Raw genomic sequence first — 24,259 nt, forward strand, 5'->3', positions numbered from 1 at the left:
CAGTAATGGAGCCCAGACCTCCATTGTACAAATGCTTTACAAATGCTTGTTATTTTCTGGAGAAGTCAGAGCCACATCTCATCCTAAGCCCTTGGGATAGTCCAGCAAAATTTCTTGAGTGGATGCTGAAAATACTAACCAGAAAGGCATCTGGCACTTTTGCCTCTGTTCTTTCTATTTCCCGGTGTTGCCCTCAGTGTCAGTATTCCCATTGGAGAACCTGAGGCTGGATCCTGGACAAGACAGAAAGAGGACCCAGAAAGGCAAAGAGCGTCTTCTCCTTTCCCTTGTGCACTCACGCACAGATCATCCTTTAACAAGAAGATAAAGTTTCAGCATTCAAGGGAAACAAAAGCTGCCTGTAACTTACCTGGAGTAACAACTGTCTGCAAACACGTAAAGTGGAATGATAACATCTTTTGATCATCACACCACAAAGCATAAAATACCTTGTACTCCCTGTAATTCGTTACCTTTGGATTTTTTTAGGAAACAAGTGTTGTGTGAAAGATCCTGGACTGGCAGCCCTTCAAAGAAAGTTCTCAACACGGGAGTCATGGCTCACCCCCTCATTTCCCCTCCCAGTCCCTGACACCAGTTGTCCCTGTGGCCTTTCTGATGCAACAGCTCACAGGGAAGGGGCAAGGAGGGGGGATTAACACTCAGCCTCAGCACAGACCCTGATGATGCTTCTGGTGAGGGCTGTGACTTGTTCCTTGGGTAACCAAAGAATGTTATTCAAAACCCATGGGCTTACCATTCTGAAGTTCTTCACAGAACACGACAAGTCTAAAGGGTTTTATAAGATTGGGGCTAATAACAATACTTAAATTTCTGTCCTAGAAATGTTTGGTGTCATATTGATTTTGACTCTTCAGCTTATTTTTGTAAGTTCAGATGTTGAACAATCTCTCCAAGACAAGTTCAGAGCCATGGTTAAAAGGGCTCTGGAGGGCCAGCAGCTGAAGGTTGGAATACCAGCTCTGCTCACTTGTGTTCTGGGGAATCTTGGGGAGCTAATGAGACTATCAACTGGTCCTGATTCTTCAGCATCTGGGATGGACACATTGAATGGGATAATGATGCAGCCACTGAGGACTGTTGGAGCACAAAGGGAATGCAAATGCAGGATATGTTTGTGGGAGGGGTCACTGCATGAAGCATTCAGTTTCCTTTAATCAGCATTTGGCTTCAATTCCAAATAGCATTTTGCCTCCAGAGTAATCTCCTGATGGTGAGTCCTAAGCATATTTCATGTAAGATGCAATGCAGTTAACCATGTGTTCTGATGGCTTTGATTTTAACCGCTTTCTTCTACCAAATATCTGTGGGACATTCTCAGCAAAGACTATCTGGCTAGTGTACTATGAGCAGGACAAACGTATTTCTCAAGTTGTCTATTGCAAATAGACTATAATCCTAGTGATCCTAAATCCACCATCCTGGTGATGTCACAAGAATCTTTCCCTCAACTGCCTAGAGCTTTGGACTAAGTCCATAATACAACCACTTCTTCCAGTCCTCAGATGCTATTTAAGACTAATGCATACAGGAAGTTTAACTTCTTCCATTAACTTTGTACATGCACAGGAACATGAGCAAGAAAATGGAGTGGAAATGGAAATATTATTTCCGAGAACCAGGCAAAAGGGGCTGGGAGCATATCCTCTGCTCACAGAAGTGTGGTCAGTATGGGGTGACTCCAGCACTGAATTTTATGGTGCCTTAAGCTGAATGGGATTTTCAAGGGCAAGGTAAAGAAGGCCAAAATAATAGGCCAAAGTCTTATTCAGAGGAAACTCCCCCTGAGCTCAGTGGGAGTTTCCCTTGAGAAAGGGCGGCAAGGTTTGGCTCATAAACCCTGCATGTAGATTTAGCAAAAAAGGGATTTATCTTTTCAGATTGGAGGAAAAAAAGTTTGTTCTCTTATGAACAAGCTATACATATGGACCTTGTTAATTACTGGGGGCTCCATAGCATTTATCTGTTCACCAGCATATTTATTTCCCCTAACATCTAATGTACCTTTGACCTTTAATATAGTATCAACATTAAACAAACAAACCAATAAAATAACATGGTTACCAAAACTTATGAGTTTCTTTGTATTGTCGAAATACTCGCTTTGCAGTCTCACTCATTTCCTGTTAGGAGAGTTTGGCACTTAGTCTCCAGTACATAAACAAGCCCAGGAGCTGACCCAAGCCAGACGTTTTGCACAGCTAACTGCAGAAGATGCTTTAGAATGAAGAAAATGTAATTGTCCCCTAAGGACTTGATCTCTTTTTGGGTGTCCTATGTCCCTCTGCCTGGCTTTTTAAACATCTCTTTCCATCCTCCTGGAGAAACAGCCAAACAAAAACAATGAGAAAGCTTACCATTTTGTGCTGCATTTCTAATGAAATTTCAGTTGACTCTAAAGACAGTTTCCTGATATGCGTGTGATCATTCCTGATGCAAATGAGATGCACTGGAATTGTCCCTCGTTTGCAGGTAGTGAAAGGAGGTTATAGTTGCAGCTCCTTGGGGGGACATATGCATTAGCTTGGGTAGTGAGGAAAGCCCTGTGTGGAGCACTGTCATCTCTGAATTAATATTGGCCATTAGCAGAGTATTGCATCTATATTGTTTGGGGATTTAAAGTAGGTCTTGCAGGGAGAACTTGTGAACGTCTGCTCCACAGCACAGCATTTTGCCCTCTGGACATGCCCAGGCCAATGTCTGAGCCTGAGTAAAAAAAATAAAGAATTTTGCTCCAATAGCTTTTTTTCTTGAGCCTTCGCCACAGAATAATCCTTTCCTCCCTATAAACTTTTATCTTTAATTGCCTTTTGGGGACTCTTATCCATCTACTTGTTATTCTTTGTGTGAAATAATTCCGCCTTTAACTTCTATGTTGCACCTCAGACCTACACTTTTAAAATATCCCCCTTTGCCTTGTTTTCTAGCTTGTTTTTCAAGTGATGTGAGTTTAATGCTGATACTGCATTAGTGATCAATCAAACCTTTGCCAAGAGCACACACTAAATAAATAAATAAATAAACCCTCCAGTATATTTTGATGTGCCTTTGAAAGGAGGAAAATTCCTTTCACATGGCCTCTTGTCCCTAGAAATCTACAAGTTTCTTTGTCTTGGCAAACGGCCAAGCAGCACCGTGATGTACCATTTTTCTTGGCCAGTGTTTTTAGGTCTTTTGAAACCAGACCAAGTGTTCACATGGTATTTCTTCATTTAACAGCTGCAAGACAGTGACTGCAGCTGCATGTGCCGTGAAACACAGCTTCCATCTATAGTAAGGGATGTTGTGTTTTTGTTTTTCTGAGATAGCTGACTAAACGGATTCAAACTCAGGGCTGATACAAGCAGTGCTGTGGCTTCCTATGAAGCCATTTTACCTATAAACCTTAGAGCTTCAGAAAGCAGAGCCAGAGAGGGGGCCTTTGCAGGGTGAATGTGTATATGCATGCTAATTTTCTACATGCATAGGACCAAATTAGCATCTCCCTAGGTGAATGCCATGCAAGTGGACTGAAGCCGAACATCTGTAGCCCACCTGGCAGCAATCTTTGCAAGCCCACACTGCTTGGTGCCTCCCCTCAACCCCATCCAAGTCCCTTGAGGTTACAGACTTGGCAGCCTGTTTAAATTGACCCTGTTTGGAGTGGTCCCTTACATCATTTCATTTCATAAGCTGTTAACTAAACTATTTGTGAGATTGGCCCAAGTTGCTTGCCGACAAATTGCAACGATGCTTGTAAAAAAGGGAAAAAAGGGGAAGGGGAAAAAAACGTCAGAACACAGTTCATGTGTAAGGCAAAGTCAGCCAGGAAATATTTATGGCGGGTCCTGAATGATCAGACATTCTGGAAGTGGAAAGGAGGAACAAATGTTTCCCTGTCTGCTTGTTAGGGGTTTTTGTGGTGTTCCAGTGAAGAGTGGTGAGGTTTTTGTGGGGTTAAGATATCTGAAACTAAGCTTGGCAGGATGGAAAGGTTCTGCCCATACTTAAAAAGGGACCATGCATCTGTGCACTAAAACATGCTTGTTTAAGACCTTAATAATAATATTATTAACTAGTCGTTGGTGGTTTGAACATGAACTGAGAGTGGAACAAACCCAGTTTAAAAGCCATAATAGGAATAGTACCTCATAACATCTGAGAAAAAATTCCCAAGGAGTTTAACGGTTTTGCCAAGACTAGAGGACTGGGGCACTGGTCTGTCAGGTGGATGTGGCTCCCTGCTAGGTTTACTTAGATACAAGAATGCGTGTTAGATTTTTATCTATTTACTTAGGAATGTCAATGACCACATTGTGAAAGCAGGATTCCTGTCCAAGAGGTCACCTGATCTACACACAATGAGAAATAGATAGATGGGACAAACTGACAAAGATGACATGAGATAACAGCTATGGTTAGCAAAGTAATCACACTTTTCCCTTTCTCCAATTTATTTTTTCTTTTTGTTCATGTAGAATAGCAGTGGTCAAGGCTCGCAAGCAGTTGAAATATGGCTCCCCTACTGGGGTTAAACCTGGGCAAAATAAGGTGATGGGGCTGTGCAGGCAGGATGGTGTGGGAGCTCCACTCTGCTGTGCAAGATGAAGCTCTGGCGGTAACAGGCAAGGCGGCTGAAATTGCCATGGGGGGGGGTATGTCACTGGGGAACTGAGCAGAGTGGTCACTGCAGACCACCCCAGCCTCAGCTGTGATGATGGTGCCCTGGGGAGCAGTTAGTGTTTCCTGCCTCTGAAACTCTCCTGGAGGTCCCTTTCCTTTAGGGTCTCTGAGGTGTGTGTCTCATGGCTCTCAGCCACACAAAGATTTGGGCACGTGGCTCATAGGGTCAAGAGGAATGGCCACCCTTGTAGCAAAAATGAAGCTCATCTGTGTTTATAGAATTCTTTTGGCATGTTGTTTTTACTGAGGAGAAGCCTCCTCACCCTGTCTGCTCTCCTGGCACACGACACAGCACACTTGCTTAGGTCCTCCTGCAAACACGCAGTATCCCACTCTGTCAGTTGTTTTTGCACTTACGCCTTTGCAACCTTGTCTTATGCTGTGATGCCATTTTGAAGTTTAAAAGCAAAATGGATTGATAAAATGAAAGGAAAAAAGGATTACACTTCCTACTAAAGATTTACTTACAAAATGCATTCAAAGGTTTGTTAACATGTTCATAGATGTTTAAAAGGGGTGTAAGCAGCCCAATGGATCAACAGGTTGCTTCTATCCATGGTTCATCACTAACAGAAGTACACCATATCAGCATGCTTACATCCAGCTTTGGCAGAGCCCCTTGTGCCTATTATGTATTCAGACATTATTAATAATTGATTGACCCTTTACAAACCACTTAGATGTGGAATCTCTCTCTAAAGTGGAAACAGGAGCTGATCAGATGGCCTTGTCAAAGAGGCTATTAGGCAACCTCCTTCTTGTCTGAAAAAACCCCCACATTAATAAACTAGCACATGCATTCACACAAATTTTGCTTCATTTTTCTATGGAGATTCCTTTTGTGAATTCAGTTTAGTCTTTGGCTCTTTCTCTGTTTACTCAGAAAAGATTTCAACTACTCTAGGGGATTCGGGCTGTATTTTCTGTGAAAGGGTTTTCTACCTATGTCATTTATTAATTCACCAATCCTACATGGCCTGGTGTCCTCATGACATACCAGGAATTATAGACATGCACTCAGGGTTGAGTGGGATGTAACAATTTCCCCATGTAAGGCTGCCAATATGTTTGTTGTTGAAATGTGCTACTATACAAGAACCCTGGGGGAAAACCATGTGTGTAAATGGGATGAGTGGCTTTGTTTGAAGTCTTGTAGCTATGAACCAACTGAATCTGTATTATGGGTTTATACAATCATAGAATCACAGAATGGTTTGGGTTGGAAGGGACCTTTAAATATCATTTAGTTCCAACCCTCTCTGCCATGGCTAGGGACATCTTTCACGATATCAGGTTGCTCAAAGCCCCATGCAACCTCACCTTGAGCACTTCCAGGGGTGGGGCATCCACAACTTCTCTGGGCATCCTGTTGCATTGTCTCACCACCCTCACAGTAAAAAATTTCTTCCTTATATCTAACCTAAATCTACCCTCTTTTACTTTAAAACTGTTACCCCTTGTCCTATCACTACAGGCCCCAGTAAAAAGCCTCTCTCCATCTTTCTTATGAGCTCCTTTAAGTATTGAAAGGCTGCAATAAGGTGTCCCTGGAGCCTTCTCTTCTCCAGGCTGAAAAACTCCAACTCTCTCAGCCTTTCTTCATAGGAAAGGTGTTCCAGCCCTCTGAAAATTTTTGTGTCCCTCCTCTGGACCCACTCTAATAGGTCCATGTCCTTCTAGACATCATAGAAGTCACAGGTGTGTCTGCTAGTGGCCAGGGCTTTGGTTTCATCATCCACACTGAATCCAGGGAGGCTATAATTCTTCAGAAGTGTGAAGCATACCTGTCCTCATAGGCTCCAATGGAAAGACCTCTCTCCTCCTCTCCCAGGCAGCATGCCATAGCCTGCCAATGGCAGAGAAAGGATAAGCACACATGATTTACAGTAACTTTTAATGGAATTCAGTTGATGGCTTAAAAGCTTTATATATATAATAATATTAGTTCCGACTGACTCCTAAACAAGCTTTTTTCTAGTTAAAAAACACAAGCGTGTGAACTGGGAGGCACCGAAGGGACTTGGTTTGACAACTGAGGCCGAGTTGCACAATTGAAAGATATTGCTGGCAGCATGCTCAGGGGATTCTCTATGGAGGTTTCATAAATTTAAAATAAAGCACCTGCTTCTATGTTAAGTCCTTCTCTATTTCTGTGCTACTGAATGCTCCTTTGAAACCAATGATATTGATATATTCTACGCTGCAGGGAAATCAATAAAAACTTTAATCACAAAATTAAATAAAACCAAAGCTACTGACATTACACGGTAGCACTTTCAGAAGGAGCAACATGAGGTTTTTATGGTTTTCCTGCAACTGGGCTTATTATTTACAAAAAAAAAATCAATAGCTTCTTCAGAGCTATTGGAATGGAGAATAAGGACCTTCCCATCATTTTGACTTGACATCTTAGTGGGCTTTTGTGCAGTTACAGAGGAATAGCAAGGTGTATGTTCTTCAGTGATGCAAGTGGTTTTGACAGAAGGAATTTGTTAGCTCTTAGGTCCACCTTCATCACAATCTTTGAACTTCCTTAAAAAGTTTGTGCCACCATCCTATCCCATTCATCATTTATACATTTCCTGGGCCTGTGTGAAAAAGTAGTGATGTGAAGGTAGTGACATGTCTGTGAATTAGCAAGGTACACTGTACAGTAAAGAGGCACACCTGAATCATACATACATGGCAGTAATTGATATGCAACTGAAGATCCTCCACTGTATCAAACAAAATTAATCTAGAGATTAGTTTTGGCAAATTCTCAGGCAGAACTGTGCAGAATGATATCAAGTAAACATAAAACTACATTAAAGATCCTTATTTGTACAAAACCTTAAAAATCCATATATGTGTAAAGAGTTTAAAGCTAAGAGTTTCTTCACAAAAGGTACCTGTTTTTAAATTAATCAATTTCCCTGAAAATGTGTTGTAAAAGTGAAGAATTAGGTCCTTTTACATATTAACATTAAGACATTTTCTGAGAAGAATAAGGGTGACTTATAGAGGAAGCTTCCCAAATGGAAAGCCATGAAACCTCTTCATTTTGTGTCAAAAATTTTGTGTCAGGTTCTTCCTGGAAATTCACAGAAAAATTCCACTTCAGGGTGTCCTCTTTCTAGGGGAAATGTTTTAAAATGTGAAATATTTCTTCACAAAATTGAAAAACAAATAGAAGATGCATTTGTACACAATACTACAGCCACCACAGATTTTCCTTTCAAATTTTGCAAGAAGCCAAGGACTTTTATTTATAAAGAGAAAGATTTTCCATTTATAATCTTCATATTTCTCACTATTATCATAATTATTTGCAGTAGAAGAAAAAAAAATCAATTAATCTGAAAATGGTTAGGAGTTTTACACAACAAATGCCATGTATCATCTACAACAACAGAAGTATATAACCAGGATTCTATGAATCTAGTCATTCTTCCCACTTCTGATCTAATGGAAACCTGTGGAATATGAATAAAAGGAAAAGAAATTTATATATATAAGAAGCAGAAGCAGATCTTTGTTCCCCCTTAAATGAGTAGATGTATTCAGATTTTGTGGTGGGTTGATGTTGGCTGGCTTCCAGGTGCCCACCAAGCTGCTTTATCACTCTCCCTTCTCAACAGGACAGTGGAAGAAAATTATGATGAAAAGCTTGTGTGTCAAGATTGGGTTGAGATAAGGACGGGCAGATCACTTACTTACCAATTACTGTCATGGGCAAAACACACTCGACTTAGGGAAAATAATTTAATTTATTGCCAACTAAGCAGAGCAGGATAATGAGAAATAAGAACAGATCTAAAAACACCTTTTCCAATCCCTCCCTTCTTCCCAGGCTCAACTTCACTCCCAATTCTACATCCTCCCTCCCAAGCAGAGCAGGGTGATAGGGAATGGAGGTTGCAGTCAGTTCATAATGTTTCACCTCTGCTGCTCTTTCCTCCTCATGCTCTTCCCTGCTCCAGTGTGGGGCCCCTCCCTCCCATGGGATACAGTCCTTCACAAACTGCTCCAACGTGGGTCCTTCCCATGGGCTGCAGTTCTTCAAGAACTGCTCCAGCACGGGTCCTTTCCATGGGGTACAGTCCTTCAGGAACCAACTGTTCCAGTGTGGGTCCCCTGTGGGGTCACAGGTCCTGCCAGAAAACTTGCTCTGCATGGGCTCCTCCCCGTGGGCCACAGTTCCTGCCAGGAGCCTGCTCCTGCATGGGCTCTCTGTAAGCTTCCTTCAGGGCATATCCACCTGCTCTCTTGTGGGGTCCTCTACAGGCTGCAGCTTGGATATCTGCTCTGCTGTGGACTTCCATGGTCTGTAGGAGGACAACCTGCATCATCACAATCTTCTCCAGGGGCTGCAGGGGAAACTCTGCTCTGGGGTCTGGAGCACCTCCTGCCCCTCCTTCTTCACTGCCCTGGGGGTCTGCAGGGTTGTTTTTTCTTACATATTCTCACTCCTCTCTCCCAGCTGTTGTGCAGCATTTTTTACCCCTTCTGAAATATGTTATCAATCACAGCGGTGATACCAATATCACTGGTGGGCTCATCTTTGGCCAGCAGCAGGTGTGTCTTAGAGCTGGCTGGAGCTGGATCTGTCTGACATGGAGGCAGCTTCTGGTGTCTTCTCACAGAAGCAAACCCTGCAGCCTCCCCAAAACCAAAACATTGCCACAGAAACCCAACACAGGTATACAAACAAATCTACAGGTATATGCTGCTAGAAGAATGACAGAAGAGACTGTTTTCTATTTAAGACTATTGAATATTGTTTAACATGAAAGCAAATACAAGTGTTCACTCTAAACCTAAGCAGGTTTTTTACTACTTTGATGATTACTTCAAAAATATGAACAGACAAATTCATCAACAATGACAGCAACTCTTTCCTAACGGATGTCTTTGTTCTATAGGTTTCATAACAGGGGAGGAACAGGGATTGCAGGGTACAAGCTTTTGTTCTAAATCAGTTTTGGATTTATTCTGGAATGATGGACAGTTCCCTAGGTTTTGGCTAGGGTGGGATCTTTAACACCAAGTCCTGCTCATAATCAAAGGCAGAAGGAGAGTAGTGCAACATTTCTACATAAGCTTACTAATGCCTCATTCAGATCCATTTATTCTGAATATGTTCAGAGATATTATTCTCTTTTCCAAATTATCACAAAATTCTGCAAAGAGTTGCTCTGTATAGCTTACTTTGAATTCAGGGACAAAGAACAGGAACCACCTGTTGAGAGATTGAGAAATGCAGCCATTTCCAGGATAGAGACTAGCTTCTTGAATGTTGCTTTTTGTGGAAGTAACCTTAAGGGCAGAATTTATATAAGAATCCATTAGGGACACACACAATTGGATCTATCATAGCATATAATGACTTTCTGGGCCACATGTCACTTTGCTTTGCATGTTGCAGGCAATTTGTGAATGGCAGTTGGTGAGACAAGATCTGCTATATATATTTTCCTGTAGAATATTGAACATGACACAATAAAGTCTCATTTTAATCTCAAGATAAATAATAAAAAATAACATAGAAAAGCTGTTAGCAAATACTGTAAAAGGAAGTGCTTGAGGGCGTTTTCTGATAGTGTAGTTATTTATAAACCTCTCTTTTCTACATGCTAAAAGAGTCATTAAGGATGGGGATTCTGGATAAGAGCAATAGAGCGTATTGTGCAGTGGGTAGCATGAAGTAAATATTCAATATGCACTGGAGAGTCCTTGTTCAGGGACCAACCTCGGGAAGTGATGTAAACTGTTCACAGAGCACTTAATTTGATTCTATCAGAGATTTATTTCAGCATGTGATTGATGGAAACTGACTAAGTGGTAGTGTGGCAAAAATACAAAAGCTATTGAACTATTAATGTTATTTATAAGGACAGGACTAACCGTGATAAGCAAGGACCAATATGAAATATTCGTTTGCTTATTTGGAGTGAAAACCATTCCTTTGTGAGGAGCCAGCATGATTGCACAGGCTTAACGGAAGCTAAAGACAAGTGCAGACCTACTAGAGTCAGCATAGGCTCAGCTCCACACTGTACAGTGGTGCAGGAAGCAGGTTAGGGCCGAGAGTTTTTGCAACAGATTTTGGAAGCACTTTGGTCAAAAAAACATAAACATAAAGGCACTGAACTTCCTTGGGTTCAGAAAATGTTGTTCTTCATCTCTGACCTGTCAGCTGCACTGGGCTTTGCCATTTCATCTGTCTTGTTAAAGACAGCAGAAACAGGTAAGCAAAGTGGAGCAGCAATCAGTATTCTTTGTATTTGACAACTATTTCTTCTCCCAAAGAAATCACCCCTTCCTTCGGTCCACGTTTCCTGAGTGCTTGGAAACCACAACAATACAAATCTATGCCAATCAAGTGGTTAGCATAATAGTATATTGTGAAATTATACATAAACATCAAACTACAGTGATTGGGCAATTTCCTATCCAGTTATTCTTGAATAACCACTTCCCTGAATATGTCTTTTAGGAATGTCTCAGCTAGAAAGCAGTCTGCAATGTTTTATTCTCTTTAGACCTAATTTATTCAAAATATTCCAACTCCCACGTACTGGTCAATATATTGCAGGCTCCTGGCCCAGCAATAGCAACCCAAAGTGGCAAGCGGTTGAGCAGCTACAGAACTCAAGGAGGAATATGGGTAATTGATCTGTAAATATTTGTATGAAATAATTCAAGAACCTCTTGCGTGTGATTTACTGCATTAGCTCAATCACTAACCCATTTAATACCATTTCCCTGAACTCAAGCAGAGGGATCAGACATACCAGCATTCCAGTACAGGAATCCCCATAGTGCCATTTAACTTGTAGGAAGAAGGAAGAGTTAAAGTCACAGGTGGCCTTGCAATTCTTGGGAAAGGTCCAACTTCACATGCAGGTCTCCTCAGCAACTAAGCAAAGCCAACCAATGTGTCAATCAAATTGTAGTGAGTAGAAGTCAGTCCAAACATCTGCCTTTCTTGTCTGGTTTCCCTGGGCGTTCTGCTTGGATTTTGTTGCATAGAAATAGTTGACATGAAAGCGTTTGCTCACTTCACAGAGAAAGGCACAGCAGCTTCTTGGACTTTTGTCTTATTTGCTTTAGCAAGCTGGTCATCTGCATGACAGAGAACATTTTTTAATTTGATGCTGGTGCTGGTGCACTGATTAACAGTGCAGGTCCCTTTACAGATATATATTTCTTAGACTTGCCAATCAACAAGATTAGAGAGTAAGCTTGTAGTAATTTACTTATAAAAAGTGAGCAGGTGACAGCCTCATATCAGCTAATGTTGGCATATTATCTACTAAAAGAAAAATGAAACCAAATATTTTGTCTCCTAAGAATCAAAGTAGAAAAGAACAGGAGGAATGTGTGGCATTTCTCCCCAGTGCATCAGGCAGTCATTTCCCAGATAATAATTAGGTCTTTTTCCTTTATTGACATTGTAGGCAGGATTTATGCAGAAAATAAAGTATCTGAAGTAATATGATACCCATGATCTGCTTTCAAGTTTATTCAAAGTTCATAGAGGCCACTTTTGTCTTAACAGAGCTTTGAATCAGGAGTTGATTTGCTCCATGAAGTTTCCCCTTTTCAGTTATCTGCAATATTTACATGATTTTTTTCTTGTGAGAACAGGCTTTCTGACAGTTCTTGTGGGTCACCAGGTTAAAATAACATCTAAATATCTTCCAACTGGCTAGGTCCTAATTCTGACCATAATATGTATAGAGATAATTTTCATTTTCACACAAATTTTACCCATATTTTTTCAGAACCATCCACACAAAAATATATAGTTTGTAGTTTAGGCCCAACATTATCTCATCTGGCATTACAACCACATGCCCTCAAGGATCAGTAGAAGTTCAGGAAAACGGTTATGAAAGAAGGATCTCTAAACAGAAGTTCTGGTGAGCATAGAAATAATACTGCCCCTCCACTAGGTCTGTATGTCTAGATCCCAAATGCTAGCTGGGACACTGCGATGTCTTGGCCATGTCTGCTCTATCAGAAGAATGAAATGGTAACTAGACAAAAGCACCGTGATTATGCTCTTTCCTTTCTGATTGTTGGCTTTAACTGGGTTATCAACTGGCCTCAGTGGGTCTACACAGTCACTGAGTTGAGTTCAGGCTCCCTGCTGTTGGGCTGCACTGGACATGTCCAGCCCTGCCCATATCCAACGCACCCAGTATGTGAACATGAGTACGAACCCTGCTAGTCACCAAACCTGCCTGGCTTAGCCAGAGCAGCCCCAGTGGCTCAGCACAGCCTCAATGGGCAGGCTCGGTGTGGGTTGGGACTGACATCTACGTGGCAGTGTGGACATTTGGCTGTGTCTATACTGGAGCAATTAATAGCCACTGAGCATAGGATCAAGACCTGGCCCGTGACTGTCACCTCTGCTCATTGCTACCGGCTCCCTTGTGCTGCTTGGACCAGCACAACAACAAGCATGGGCCAGGCACTGGTACTGTCCAGGATGTCTTCCCTGCAGGTGGGTAGAGGAGGGCACCTGGCTATGTGGAAGATGCACTCTCTTCCTTGTTTTGTATCCTGCTCCTGTGGCTCAAGATAGCGCCTGTTACTGTCCATGTGTGTACATATAGTAAAACTTTATTGCATGGTATCTGAAATATCGGTTTGATGCTAGTTTTTCTTGTCTGGTCCATATATTAATTTGACCAGGCATATTTTCCCCCTGCAACCAGATCCTCTTGAGTGTCTGTTACAGTGATAAAATGTCTCATGGGCTCTGCCAGAAACTGTATGTTCCCACTGTTTAGTGATTACAGGCAAGCTGAGTCACAGTGGCACTCAACAACAACAACAAAAAAAGTCATGTCATTAACACTTCAGGCAAAACAGGAATGTAATTTAGAAAGGTAAATAATAACAATACAGGAGGTCAAAAATAGATCTCTCACCAAGCTTCTTAAGTAAACTTATATCTTAGGGTATCCAAACTCAGAGGATATGACAGGAGTGCCATGACACTTGAACAACAAGTAAACTGGAAGAATATGACATAAAGATGATGGAATTGTCTTAGATGTTTCAGGTTGCTATCATTTATCCTTTTATGAAAAACATACTTGATTTTCCTCAGGTTCTGGACTCTGTGTTGTTTGTTGGATGTTGCAGCTGTTGCCCCTATCTTGGCTTTTTAATTTTTCTAAGTGGTGAAGCAATAACATAGGGAAGATGGAATGTGCTATGCAAGTGCAAAGCACAAGCCAGGCTCATTGATTTTAGTAGAAATTAAGGCTTACATCTATATTTTATGCTTATATAGCACATTCCATCTTCCACACTTTTCCATTTATGGGATAACGTCGTTGCTGGAGAGAATACATCACATTTACTTCTGTATTATTTAGCCATGTAATATGATAGTGATAAGATCAAGATGTTTGGCACTAAAATCCCAACTGTTTCAGCAAGTGCTTCATGGATGCTTGGGGTGTCCTATCTGTTAACAAGCTTGTTCATCATCTTTGCTTTTTCCTTGTAGAACAGGTAATGAGTGGTAACTTGTGTATCTCTTTCTCTAGTCATCCACTACCCTGTTACAGAAACAGTTGTCCTTCACTGGATAAGAGTAAATCTTTGCTTAAGTTGTGTGTTTTGGCTTTTGGGTTTGGTTTTGTTTTGTTTTGTTTTTATTTTTTCTTCATGTTAAAATCTATAGACTAATTCACATAGGAGATGATTGTTATACAGAGCTGCAAAACCTGAGACAAAAAACTGTCTGGTGCTTAAATACAGGACAGCTTGGAATACCCAGTCTGACACTGACTAATATAATCACAGACCACTCACTTTACCAGTCCTTTCTTCCATATTTCTATCTCTAAAAATGGACAATCTAATATTTACCCTCCTTGTGGTAACATTTCATGACTTAGGAAATGTTTATGGCACAACACTGTTATTAGCATAGCATTGTTTACTCCTGCAAATGTTGATTAAGAACACTGAAATTATCTGGATGATAACAGTAAGGTACAATAGGAAATGAAAATGAGGCTTTAATCACTCTCTCAGTGTATAAAGGAATACAGATAAGGCCATTCCCAACCACAAGCTATAAACAGGACATTACCCAGTGAGTACAATTTTGTCACATATTTTCTCTCTGGGGATTGCATCTCGGCAAAACTTTGTCTTTGCTGCCTGCTGCCAGAGGCTGCTAGCCTGGAACCAAGCTCTCAAACATAATGAAAAGGATAAAGACAAAGAAAGTTAATGGCCGCAACAGCTCATATGGGCCTCGCTTCCACAGATTTGGTAACCTTGTATAGAGCTGTTTCATTCCATGCAATGGCATGCTGTGGCTTCAATTACATGGGTGCTGCTGTGTTACGGCTTTGCCTACTGACACTAAGATATCGCCTGGATAAATATTGCCTCCTGAAGGATTGCACTGAGTCAACTGCACGTACTAAGCTAAGAGTGATGAAAATTTCTTCTGGATGAGACAAGTTAAAATTGCTCTTGCTAACTCAAGCAGTGGGAGAATCCTTTGTGATTCACTTTACTAGAAATGCTGCTTTTGTCTAAAAGTCTTCAACTCTTCCCCTGCTCAGGAGGCACAGCCCCAGCTCCCTGCTTCTCCTAATTTGGTTGGTGTCTACCTCAGCTTGCTGTGATGCTCACACATCAACCCATGTGTGTCTTGTCCTTGCTGAGAAACTCTGTTGCAGACTACATGACATGCCAAATTCCAGCCACTGTCCCCAATTTCATTCACTTCATGACAAACTCAAAAATTCTCAGAAAAGTCAAGAAATCATAGTTAATCTGAAAAAATGTGGAAGGCTGTGACACAATATCTATGATGCCTGCAGGAGTCTTCGAAAATTATGCATTTACTTCACTGGCTATTTTAAAACCTGTCAGTTCATCACTGTTTCCTTCACAAGCTGGGTTTTCCCCCCATCTCCTTGTTAGGTTTTTGACCTTTAGGTGCCTTGCAAGTGCATACCAGCAATGTGCACATAATGTATGCTTTGTGCAGTGCAGATGCAGCGGTATGCAGTGCAGATCAGAAAGCAGCTTTAAGTACCAAGTATCTCATTCAGAGTCTGCCTTAGTCAATTTTTTCCCTCTTGGAGCTCAGGAAGAGCAGAGGAGAGCAAGAGGTTTGTCATGGGGGCTCTCCATTACTTTCCTACTCCAATTTCCAGTTACTACTCTAGACCTCTGCCAGAATTATTGTTTCTAGTCCTTGGTGCTAAATCTAGGATGACCATAATCTATCACAGGATTAACAGTCTCTAGGGCCATGAAATATAAACCACTTGTCTATGTAGACTTCAGCAGCACATCTGCTGGAAGTGGTAATTGAATCTGGTTTACTGCTCCTTGTCCTGATGCCCCGAACCCTTCCTGGGACTCTGCTGCTACAACTATGCCAGTAAACTGAGTAAGGTCAGGGCATGTCCCAAGCACTGGCACACCACTATCCATACTGTAAAACAATTAATGAGGTATGTGACATGTCTTTGGACCAGGCAATCCAATGCTCTTCCAGAAAAGTAGTGGACATGGCTCAGGGATCAGCATGGGCTAGAGACTGTCCTCAATTCACAGTTTAGATATAGTTGCCCTGCCTGGGAGTTAGACAGAGAGAAGTTAGGTAGACATGAACTGTGCTGTATCAATTGGCTACAGGTGCATCCACATCAGTGTTTTAGTTCAGATCAGACATACGTATTAGAAGCTAATTTCCTGATTGGTTCCCAGTTCCCCACAACCCTATCCTGAATAAAATAAAGGGTACAGATATCCTCTGTCACCCAGGACAATACTTCACCATGAAATAAAATTATTGCAAGCGTGCTACTGTATCAAGCTACTGTGTAAGGTAGATAAAACAAAACAAAATGTTACTGTTAAAAAAAGTATTTCAGAGTCTTGATGTACCTTTGAACATTGGAGGTAACCTTCATTGCCACATTGGATCTTGAGGCTTGAATATGACATTGGATATTCCTTTTTCCACATGTTCCTGTGACAGTACTATCCTATGTAAGACAGTCTAGATTGTAAAGGCGCCATGTAAAGACTCAAAGCTCAGTGTACTAAATCTTTGTGCCCAAAACACATTGGGACTTATTCACAAGCAAAAGCTGTCCTAGGTTAGTTCTGCAAAAGGTGCAGCAACATCAGCATAAAATACCATGTTATAGCCGAACCATAATTCTCACTTGGCCACAAAAATCGGGCAGTCTTGAATGGCAAGTTTGCAATGATTTTATGGTCCTAGCTGGTATTGCTGGTACTATAGCTGCCTTTACTCTAGTCATGTATTTGAGGGATCTACTGCTTAAAAGAGAATTTTGAAGGAGAATTGCAAATGGGATGTCTTCTGCAGATGATATTTCCAATTTGCCAATTATCTGAAGTCCCATGCAATGTCCGTGAGGTTGTAAGACTTTTTCATTGAAATGTTGCTGCTGTATTTTGCAAAATGGACAACGACAGCCCTAAATTCAGAGACCTACTGATTGAAAAAGGAAGCCTTTTCAGAGAAGGGCTTGAGGAATGGATATCTACCAAAAACTTTGGTTAATTTTAAGAACAAGTATCATGCTTTTCCTATACACAGCATGCCTAGCAAATTAATTCAAAGACACATCTTGGGGAGGCCATTGCAGAACTTTCCAGGGTGATCTAGCTTGGCATTAAGATCAATGACACTGTGTCAAATGTTTTGTAACAAATGGTGCCCATCTTCCACGTTTCTACACTTCTTTTGCCACTCCTCATGTGCCCTCACAAAGGCAATCAGACATCCAAATGGGAGTATGGAAACACGTGCTAGAAGATAAGACATATTTAATCCAATAGAACTAGAAAAAGATTGCCTTGAACATGTTTACAAAACAAGTTATTGTTTTGTATTGTGCAAGGATTAGATATCTTCTTGATATAATCTGTACTCTGAGGAACTATCACTTAGCTCCAGCCCTGGATCATACTTACATGAGACTATGAGAAATCCTTTTCTGGCTGTCCATCAGCCCAGCAGATGGACATGATAGATCTGGCTTTTTTTTTTCTTTTTTTTTCCCCCTTTTCTTCTCTTTTCCCAAATCCAGTTGGCAGATCTCATAATTTGCTGGGCTGACCCTTTCAAGGGCTTGATATTGAACCTGCCATCTGGCTAATAATGAGGCCAGCTGGACACTAACACCAAGACTCAGTCCCAGACTCACATTTTCTTCATCTGGCTCCTTTTCTGTTTGTTCCTGCTCTGTCTGGACCCAATGAACATCATGTTGTGCAAAGTCACATAAAGTTCTTAGCCAACCTTTTAGTTTCTGGGTATACTTCATGATGGCAGGGGTGCTGTTTTCCTGTCCCCTCAGGCAATATTTTGTTGTTGGATGTGGACCATACAGGATGCCAAAAAAAGAAAAACCTGATGAAACTACTCTCACTGTTAATAAGCAACAATATCTTCTGGTTGCAGCAATAGGTTCAGATAAATCACTGGATCATTTCCCTCAGAGTTTAATTGAACCACTGCTCTAACTCACCAGTTTGATTGATGTGACAGTGTACACAGATTCTTGATTCATAAGAAGTAAACACTTTTCTGTTGTGAAATTAGACATCATTCTCTAGGACATTCAGAAGAATTGAATCTGACAAAGACTTGTGGTACACTGGATACTATTGTATCCACCTAAGTTGTTGAGGAGGGGGACTGACTGTCAAAGACACATATTTGTGTTCTGCATAAGCTTGCTACGAGACCCCACCATGTCTGCCTCTGTCATGTCACTGCTATCAGTGAAATGAGAGTTAGAGGATCTAGGTGTCTTTGCTGGACACAAACAACTGATCATACAGGCAAAAGGAGTGGACTGCTCTGTAAGGAAAGCTGAGCCAGGAGCTCAGCACAGCAGCAAAGCAGGCAGGGCACAGGTCTCACCAGCACAGCCTCATAGCACCCCAGCAACATGAGCAAGGCAGGTCCAGGGACAGGAGCTGGCTTCAGCCTAGAGTCAAGATTGCCAGACAAGTCTAAAGCGATGAGGCAGGTCTGAAGTCAGGCCACGAGGCTGTCTGTCTTTCAGGGTCAGAACTCACATCAGTGGGGTATATGGCCCGGCATAGGCATAGCTGAAAAATTGCTGAGACAAGGACCAAGGCTTTTGTGCAACGTTTAACAGTTCCTGCCAAAACATATAGGGAGAGAAGAATCAGATCTATTATTCTTGGTAAGTTTAGTTTTGGTAATGTGACATAACAGATGTCTCACTTTCAAATACAAAAATATGAAGTAGCTATCCTTTTTCATGAATATACTGAAAGGCATCCTCTTTATTGCTCCACAGACAAGTGTTTCTCTTTATTAACATGATTTTGCAGACACTTTATCCATGAAAGACTGTAAAGTCAATGTCCATGCTGTGATAGTTTCCCTGCTCCTATCCAATAACATGCCAGTGCCATATCTTCACGGAAGAAAGAGATCTTCTCCCCCAAGGGGAGAATCTTGTTCAACATCTGTTCTATGTCTTCTGCAGTTCCTGCTGTTGCCTCTAACAGATAGGGCCACTCTCAAATGTAAAGACCCATTTTGAAAATGATCAGTTTCTTGCCAGCTGTTAAATGAAGTACAGTACAAGGACAATACTTCACATGTCCATGGAGATAAGTTAATGATACTATGCTAATCAGGTGTGTGTTGTCCCCATTTAGCAAGCCTTACTGTGTATATGCCAAGGTCTGTTCACCCTGAATCCTCTGAAACTTGTTGTGCCAGACCGTTGATTTATGCTGTTGTTGCCTTAGAAAGCACAGAAGGGTTCATATTGCCAGGGATGTGGGATCAATCCTGTAATTACAGTCCATTAGCAGGGAAGTCACTGTTAGGGCTCTCTTGCATTAGAAATAGACCATCATTTCTAAAACTGTCAGAAACAATGAGGTCTATGAAAACAGCTCCCAGTTGTGAGGAAGAGGCTTGTACAATCAGCTGGAGAGGTAATTGCGTTGGAGCACAGGTCAGCACGGAGGGGAGATGGTCTTTGTCTCAGTGCATTAAAGGCAATACACTATGCCTGTGGCAAGCTCCCTTAATTTCAGAGTGATTTTCAAGGCCGCATTTGAAAGCAATCTGCCTCCAGGTGGTTTTCTCCAGAAAGATTTCCCACCAGATTTCTACTTAGTGCTTTGCACCCTGTCTTCTGCTTCATCCAGGAGAACTTTAAGGAATTGCTTTCAGATTCACCATTCAGTTTCTTATAGACGCTTCCAAGCCTCTGCCTTACCCATTTCCATCTGTGACTTGAGTTTTGAACCAATGCACAGCCACTCATCTCTCCTCCTCCTCAAATCTCTGTTGATGAATTCACTGTTGGTATTTCCCACTATTTGATTACAAAAGCTGAAGCATGGTTGTAGCTGAAAGTGGTGTTATTCATGGTCACATTGTCAAGAGCCAACTGCTGTTCCAAAGTGTAATATACTACTTCTATTACTTTTGTGAGAACAGGTGCCAGCCAGCTGACACAGGGTGCTGGCTACTTGAAAGCTCAAAGAAAGAGCCAGGTTATTAAATTATTGTTAAAAGAAAACACTGGCTGTCAGTTGTAAACTTGGCTGCCATTGGCCGCCCAGCATCGCTAGACAGTCAGAATGCTAAATTGGAGCTATTGCTGTTGGTAAATTCTATAGCTCTAGTTATATCAGTTCTAATCTCTACTGTTGACAACTGCTAAGCATCTGCATTTTCTTTGTTCTGCTACTGATCCACCCAAGGCAATAGCAGATTGAGGACCTTCTCTGTTGCTGTTTTCCAAGGTTCCAAAGCATGTTAATAGGCCAACAGTAAGATCATGTCCTGCATTTGCCAAATTTGACCTCTTTCATACAACCTCCTATCCCATGTGTTGACTGAAATGCAACAGCGTATCTGTGAATATATGTTCAACATTGCCTTCACCACCTTTTCTCTCTTTGCTGGAGAACAAGAGAAAGTCTTACAGAGAGAAATCTAAAGATTATTAATAACGTCTTCTTCCCTAGATCCCATTTTACCATGCATAATCATTTAGCCATGATTCCACTTATCTGGTCAGACCAATCCATCTTTTCTTCTGCCAGTTCTCTGTCCAAGTGTCAGCAGTCTGAGGTACGGTGATGCGCAAGACCCTGGGCTAGGTGGGCCTTAACAATGTACCCTCTGTTACTGGAATAGTTTATGCCAATGCAGCTCACTGGATTTCAGTCCAAAGACTGCACATAAAAGAACTGAAATCAGCACTCGCTAGTCTCTAATTCCCAGCTTAGTTTCTACATATTTATTGTAATCTTCCTGGACGGTTCTAAAGGAAGGGTAATCTCACTCACTGACCTATAGCTTTTTTCTCTTTCAGCTAGGTCTTTCAGCTAGGTCAGCAAGCAGTCTTAGCCAAGAAAGTGTTTAACCCCTTAACAGCAATGATTGCACTGGGTGACATTTCCCTGGCTCTTCTACAAGAACAATGTCAATGATCATTAAGATCATCATTAATGATCATATGTTTAAAAACTCAATAATGGGGATTTCTTGGCATGGAAGTACAGCCCAGACCTTTGGGAAATTCAGATCCACTTGCAAAACTTCATCCTTGCAACCTCCCAGTAATGTATCCACAAATAGATTTAGGGAAGCTTGGAATTCTTTGCAGGTTTTGATCCAAATTCACAACCTAAGCCTATTTCAATCTGTGCATTGAATGGTACCTGAGCAGTACCTTTAGGAGCACCAGCTCATTGAAGCACTGTATGGTACTCACAGCACCTCCCCTCTTCGCTCCATATGTTGCACTCAGTAGTTCAAGGGTTTCTTTTCCCTGGTCATGCTAGAAAAGAATATTAAAATAAAAACCTAACTCAGAACCAGGAAGATGTTCTTCTGTCAAGTTAGCAGCTATTCCTCATTTTTTGTTGCTTCTGTCACTTTCTGTGTAAAACCTGCTCAGTTACACTGTAAATAATTGCATTTTATTCCTCTCCCATATTCCCCTTCTTGTCCCAAGCGACTTGTTTGATTCTCACAGTAGCTCTTTTCTGAAAAAGAAAAATCTACACAAAGTATCAGTGACAGTCAATATTTAAGGAACATCTTCAGATATTCCGTACTACAGCACATAGATTTTACGGGCTCTCTCGTGCCACTTGTCTGAGCAGCAGGTAGCAGTAGGTATTGCTGTATTCCTGTGCTGATTTGCAGAACTGAGCAACTGCACCGCAGACAGGTTCATAAAGCCAGGGAAAGGATGTGCTGAGTTGCAGCTGAGACTGGGGTTCAGAGGAGGTCCCTCCAGGGACTCATTCCCCAGCTGGACCAACAACCACCTTTCCCATCAGAAGACTGCCCAGTACAGCTGCATTGCTGTCCTATGGTCATGGTGTATCTGCTGTCCCAGGCACCAGGAAAGGAGATGACTGGTAGACATGGGTGTAGAAAGCTGAGCAGGTAACAAAACGGTGGTCTGGGCAGAGCAGATTGATGCTGTGTGACAGGGCAGCCACCTGGGGCTGACAGGACATCAGGGTGTTAAATCCACCCCTCTGCAGACAGAGCTGGTCCGTGTCCAGGGGAGCCCTCCTGCACTCTGCACCCTTCACAGGAGCATGGGCACAAAGGGAGCAGGATTCACGACTTCTCCAGGCACAGGACAAACCTGAGCACTTTACTTCTCTTCCCCATGTTCTCTTGGCTCTTGCTGTGCTCTCTGGGTGACTGGGCCAACACAAACCCGCCCTGAGGGACTGTGCATGCTCACCTGCCACAGCGGGTCATGGGAAAGCGAGCAGGGAGCCTGAAGTGTTGGCATGACAAGCCTGTGCCACAGAGCCTCGGCCACCCTTGCTGCACCAGCATAACGGGAGCTACAACCATCAGTCCGTGTAGGTGCTGCTATAACCTCCCTTTAGGTCCGGAGGATTTTTCAGTGAGCTCTGATGTAGCATGTGTAAATAGGAATGCAGTGTTGCAGCTAAATACCTCCTTTCAACCAATTTTGAATCCCTCAGACACAGGCAGAAATTTTGAAAAGTGACTTATAGCAATCATGGGAGAATCTTTGCTAATATTCCTCTTCACTGGCTGCTGCACAAGCACAGAGCCAGCCCCATCCTAAAGTGCTTCCTCTCCAAGGGAAAACAGAATAAGCAAGTACAAAGAGCTACCTAGGAATTACAAGGAAACAGCTAGAAAACTGGTCAGCACGACAAACACTAGTTTCAGCACAGCAGCAGCCTGCCAATTGCCACATCTTTTGCAGCCATCACAGCAAGAGAGAATTTTTTAAATGGATTTGAAGAAGGGGCAGCAACCGTAGAGGTGCTTGTTTGAAAATTGAGAAATGGAAGGGAGAAAAAACCCAAATAATAATTGAAGTCCAGAATGACATTGAGTGGTCTTGGTTTTGTTTTCAAGACTGAGCTGTCTTGGGTAGCTGTGGGGTTTTTTGGGTGGGGGAGGGACAGAATCTTTTCCAGTATGTGAAAACACACATGCACACACGCACACACACACAAAACATTTCCTTGTTAACATGCTTTCATTGCCTACATCTCAGAGCCTTTGTTATGGTTACATTTGGTTCTCATTTAATCTGTGCTGCCCCCCTCGCGCCTCTGTCTCGCATCCCGCTATTGTTTCGTTGAGGCTTCTTTCAAGCCTCTCTCCTCACACTGCCACCGAGGCCTCATGCCAGTCTTTTTCTTCTTTCCCTCTTAGCATTATTTCTATCTCTTTTCAGCATTCCCAGCATTCTCTCATATTTTAAGCCTTCATTTTTATATTATTGGGTTTTTCCCCCACTATTTCTCCCTGCCATTCTTCCTCTGTCTCTTTTTCTGTCATTTTCTTCTCCCCTGCATTAAACATGCCCTTTACCTTTACTTATCCTCTAGATCAATTCCAGTCTGTGCCTTTTTTCTCCCCTTCCTCCCTTCTAGGTATTTCACTCTCCTCTCTTTTTGATGCTCTTTTTCATGCTCTCCTTTCCCCTGAGAGCCTGTTGGTATTTAAGCAGCACTTCAGTGTATAATTTTTGTCTATTGTAAGACCAAGATTCAAAGTCCACCTTGACAAAGAAGATATCTCCACTGACTTCAGTGGGTCTGCCTGAGTGCTGTAGCTTGCAGGATTTGTTTTCTTCCAGAAACTGAGTTTCTGAAGGCTTTGATTACAAACAGAACTATTTACATATTAAATGTGTTTCTGGCCAAAGTTTGAACTCAGTGTACTACACAGGGGTCACTTAAGTCACAACAAATATTTTTTTCCTGCTACCTATTTATTTCTTATTAAAAACATGTGAAATTATGTTGGAGAAACATGGTCCAAGTTGAGAAGCGGTTGAGAGATCCTTTCTATTTTAAAGGAATAGACTTTCTTGGAGCAAATGGTGCTACAGCAACTCCATGCTTGTGAATCAGTAGTTGCTCTCAACATGAAAAAAATCATTTTAATGTTAGCTTCTGGGATATTCTAGATTCTGTCTGCCATGATGCTCTCCCTTCGTCTTCACTGAGTGAAAAGACTGGGACATCTGAGTTTTAT

This window comes from Haliaeetus leucocephalus, unplaced genomic scaffold, assembly GCF_000737465.1.
Source record: "Haliaeetus leucocephalus isolate CR32 unplaced genomic scaffold, Haliaeetus_leucocephalus-4.0 Scaffold0, whole genome shotgun sequence".
Classification (NCBI taxonomy): Eukaryota; Metazoa; Chordata; class Aves; order Accipitriformes; family Accipitridae; genus Haliaeetus; species Haliaeetus leucocephalus.